Below are 5,679 nucleotides of genomic sequence, written 5' to 3' on the forward strand. Positions count from 1 at the left end.
TATCGTCACCTTACCTAGGTATTATTATCCGTATAATACATCTCTTTTATAGATTTTATCGGGCACCTTACCTAGGTATTATTATCATCCGTATCGGGCACCTTACCTAGGTATTATTATCATCCGTATCGGGCACCTTACCTAGATATTATTATCATCCGTATCGTCACCCTACCTAGGTATTATTATCCGTATAATACATCTCGTTTATAGATTTTATCGTCACCTTACCTAGGTATTATTATCCGTATAATATATCTCGTTTATAGATTTTATCGGGCACCTTACCTAGGTATTATTATCCGTAGAAAACATCCCGTTTATAGATTTTATCGGGCACCTTACCTAGGTATTATTATCATCCGTATCGGGCACCTTACCTAGGTATTATTATCATCCGTATCGGGCACCTTACCTAGGTATTATTATCATCCGTATCGTCACCCTACCTAGGTATTATTATCCGTATAATACATCTCGTTTATAGATTTTATCGTCACCTTACCTAGGTATTATTATCCGTATAATATATCTCGTTTATAGATTTTATCGGGCACCTTACCTAGGTATTATTATCATCCGTATCGAGCACCCTACCTAGGTATTATTATCATCCGTATCGGGCACCTTACTTAGGTATTATTATCCGTATAAAACATCTCGTTTATAGATTTTATCGAGCACCTTACTTAGGTATTATTATCCGTATAATACATCTCGTTTATAGATTTTATCGGGCACCTTACCTAGGTATTATTATCCGTATAATACATCTCGTTTATAGATTTTATCGAGCACCCTACTAAGTTATTATTATCCTTATAAAACATCTCGTTTATAGATTTTATCGAGCACCTTACCTAGGTATTATTGTCCTTATAAAACATCTACCTAAAATCTATAAACGAGATGTTTTATGCAGATAATAATACCTAGGTAGAAATAAGTGAACATGGCTTAAAATTGGCTTAAAATATAAGTATTTTTAGGGTTTAAGATTGTGTAATATTTTTGATAGATATTTTTTTTATTGCATAAATGCATCTATGATTTGCAATAAATATCATTCTAAAGAAAATGAAGCAAAAATAGTTAAATGTGCGTTATTGTGACTTAAAATGGAACCATGTCACACTCCCATGTAGGGTGATATCAAAATGGTCATAGAACAGGCCTCTGGGATCTTTTGAATTTTTTCAATCATATTTCATTGGTTCTCTCATATAGTACTACAAATATCTCCCGATAATTATTAAATTGGCTCGTGGGCAAAAATCAATGTAACCTGTAACAGGTAATTTATAGTAAAGAGCACTTCTTTTAAAATGTTACTAGGTTTGATGAAACTTTGAACACATGAAAACATGTATTAAAGTAAATCTTACTCCTTACCGTTGTTTTTACCGCTATAGTGTAACATACTATATAATGTATACCATCTTTACCAATCACGCTCTCTCCCTACTAGTACATACATGTACATGTATGATACGCATTTTAAGGTTATTTGTCCGGCGTACAAAGTTAAGTGTCTGTCCTAGAGACACGAGCTTTATCACTACCGAGTCCTCACTAGAGACATTCAATATAAGGGTACACAAAACCCTGGAAACTTATCACCAATAGACCTAAAAAGACGACCATTATATTATTTTAAATCGCTGTTATTTCTTGGCGCACTCTATTGTCTGTTATAAGGGAACTGTAAATTCAATAAAGAACAATGAAGTATGTTTTAATTCCGCCTGACTTATATAAAGAACGCCTTCACATTCTTCTGGGAATATAAATATATAGATATCGGACGATTTCTATTGTTAAATAATCTTTACCGTGTCTTAAATCAATCATTTCGGTGTGTACCTGTTTAAAACAGAGATATAATCCGAACTTCCGGAATTTTTCATTGCGCGAGTTATCGTTCCTGTGGTTTCGGGAATGCTTGATGGCGCACATTACCATTCCTGTTGTTTCGATAAATCGTGACCAATATTTTCTCTCTTGGAGTGAAGAAAATCATAAACTTTCTAATTCATGTCGTCTTTTCAGATTTTATTCTGATTTTATTTGAATGAGACCAATGGCAGAAAAAGCATCTGTACTTATTCCCCCAAGCCACTACACTCGGTAAAGTTACCGTAGTTAAGTGTTTCAAATTGCCAACAAATCAACAGGCCGGCCATACTTTAAGGTTGTGAAGGAGGTCTATATATCCTTATACAACTATGTCCGGATACTTAAACACATAGCCGACTACTCGTTTATAGTTTACTTTGTATGTTTTATCACCTAAGTGTGTACAGGGAAGTTTAAAACACATACATTTGTAGATTGGATATTGGTCTGATGACGAAATCTCAATAACGCGTTCAATTTTGCCAGGGCTCCAAATCTTTGCGGAGAAATTTGGTGTATTCAAAATGCATACACTTTTAGAAATGGTCGTCAGATCAAATAGAGGAGGATCATAGTCTGTATTCTACAAGTGTTGCACTACTTTTTACTTTTTACTTCTCTCTACCGGTATCTGAATAAGAATCTGTTGCCACTTTTATCAAGCATTCATACAAGTTAATTCGCTATTGTCAAATATTTCTTTTTTTTGCATTGTCTTATTATATTTGTACATGTACAATTTATTTTTTACTCAAGTAATACCACACATTTATTCCATTAAAACCTAAGTTACAAAGAGGTCTTACTTTGTGAAAAGAAAAATAGTACAGCTGCACTTTACTACAATACTAAACAGTTACTTAAGGAATTTAACTTAATTTTTAACATTCATTAGGTGATAACAACATTGGCTTCTGGACATATTCCACAAATCGCATTAGTGATTCACGGTAAATATGGCCATAGAACCAATGCTGTTATGACTTCATGAAAGGAGAAAAAATAAATTTCATTCCTTATTTTTACATTAGGATCATTTTTTATTGTATCTGTTAAAGTACCAAATAATAATTATAAAAAAAATGCATTGTGTTCATGAAAAAGACGCCGGAGACAGAACTTTTTTTCCCTCGGAAAAGCGTCCGACAGTTCTTGGCATGGTCTTAGTAACCGTCATAACAACAACACCAACACAATGTAGTTCCATCTACAACACTTATTCCATGAGATAATTGGAGTGATTTTTATGTCTTGAACATTAAAGAGACCGTAACAACATTGGATGTATGTAAATATTACATTGATAGTGTTTATTTAAAAGAATATAAGAGGACTAAAAAAACCGACGTCGGCTATTACTACCTGTGGTAACGCGGTCCCCGACATTACTACACACAGTGATTAGACTGATGTTGCTGCGAAAAAATGAATCTTTTTTTTACCAACGCTTTCAAGCATACTGAATGTAAATATTAAGATATATAATCATCACAGCATCATACACGTATATTCTTTATATCACTGTAATGTATTCATATCTAAGTTAAATATAGTGGAAGCTAGTGCTGACTACATCTCACAAAAACGACTTTATTTATTCAGATTTACACAACAGATAATGGCTGCAACAGGATATCACATCATGAGCTCACACTTTTAACTCTAGAGTTCTGTGTACGTCTTGTTTATTTGATATATATTGGGCGGGCCGTTTTGTTTATATGTGTTTTCCCTACCCGCCTTCCAGGTGATTGGTAATATTGGTTCCCTGTCACGTAGTTCCATTCACCACATCCGTGAAGGGGGTTACATCCAGTGACAAGTCGGCGTTTGCAGACCATTACATCCTCTACCTGATTTGGGGTACCAGTAACATGACTGTTGTGTGTGTTGTCTTTGTCTACATACCATTACATCCTCTACCTGGTTTGGGGTACCAGTAACATGACTGTTGTGTGTGTTGTCTTTGTCTACAGACCATTACACCCTCTACCTGGTTTGGGGTACCAGTGACATGACTGTTGTGTGTGCTGTCTTTGTCTACAGACCATTACATCCTCTACCTGGTTTGGGGTACCAGTGACATGACTGTTATGTGTGTGTTGTCTTTGTCTACAGACCATTACATCCTCTACCTGGTTTGGGGTACCAGTGACATGACTGTTGTGTGTGCTGTCTTTGTCTACAGACCATTACATCCTCTACCTGGTTTGGGGTACCAGTGACATGACTGTTATGTGTGTGTTGTCTTTGTCTACAGACCATTACATCCTCTACCTGGTTTGGGGTACCAGTGATATGACTGTTGTGTGTGTTGTCTTTGTCTACAGATCATTACATCCTCTACCTGGTATGGGGTACCAGTGACATGACTGTTGTGTGTGTGTTGTCTTTGTCTACATACCATTACATCCTCTACCTGGTTTGGGGTACCAGTGACATGACTGTTGTGTGTATGTTGTCTTTGTCTACAGACCATTACACACTCTACCTGGTTTGGGGTACCAGTGACATGACTGTTGTGTGTGCTGTCTTTGTCTACAGACCATTACATCCTCTACCTGGTTTGGGGTACTAGTGGCATGACTGTTGTGTGTGTTGTCTTTGTCTACAGATCATTACATCCTCTACCTGGTATGGGGTACCAGTGACATGACTGTTGTGTGTGTGTTGTCTTTGTCTACAGACCATTACACCCTCTACCTGGTTTGGGGTACCAGTGACATGACTGTTGTGTGTGTTGTCTTTGTCTACAGACCATTACATCCTCTACCTGGTTTGGGGTACCAGTGACATGACTGTTGTGTGTGCTGTCTTTGTCTACAGACCATTACGTCCTCTACCTGGTTTGGGGTACCAGTGACATGACTGTTGTGTGTATGTTGTCTTTGTCTACAGACCATTACATCCTCTACCTGGTTTGGGGTACCAGTGACATGACTGTTGTGTGTGTTGTCTTTGTCTACATATCATTACATCCTCTACCTGGTTTGGGGTACTAGTGACATGACTGTTGTGTGTGTGCTGTCTTTGTCTACAGACCATTATATCCTCTACCTGGTTTGGGGTACCAGTGACATGACTGTTGTGTGTGTTGTCTTTGTCTACATATCATTACATCCTCTACCTGGTTTGGGGTACCAGTGACATGACTGTTGTGTGTGTGTTGTCTTTGTCTACAGACCATTATATCCTCTACCTGGTTTGGGGTACCAGTGACATGACTGTTGTGTGTGTTGTCTTTGTCTACAGACCATTACATCCTCTACCTGGTTTGGGGTACCAGTGACATGATTGTTGTGTGTTGTCTTTGTCTACAGACCATTAACCCTCTACCTGGTTTGGGGTACCAGTGACATGACTGTTGTGTGTGTTGTCTTTGTCTACAGACCATTACACCCTCTACCTGGTTTGGGGTACCAGTTACATGACTGTTGTGTGTGTGTTGTCTTTGTCTACAGACCATTACATCCTCTACCTGGTTTGGGGTACCAGTGACATGATTGTTGTGTGTTGTCTTTGTCTACAGACCATTACATCCTCTACCTGGTTTGGGGTACCAGTGACATGACTGTTGTGTGTGTGTTGTCTTTGTCTACAGACCATTACATCCTCTACCTGGTTTGGGGTACCAGTGACATGACTGTTGTGTGTGTGTTGTCTTTGTCTACAGACCATTACATCCTCTACCTGGTTTGGGGTACTAGTGACATGACTGTTGTGTGTGTTGTCTTTGTCTACAGACCATTACATCCTCTACCTGGTTTGGGGTACCAGTGACAT

Source organism: Pecten maximus, chromosome 9 (genome assembly GCF_902652985.1).
Source record: "Pecten maximus chromosome 9, xPecMax1.1, whole genome shotgun sequence".
In the NCBI taxonomy this organism is placed as follows: domain Eukaryota; kingdom Metazoa; phylum Mollusca; class Bivalvia; order Pectinida; family Pectinidae; genus Pecten; species Pecten maximus.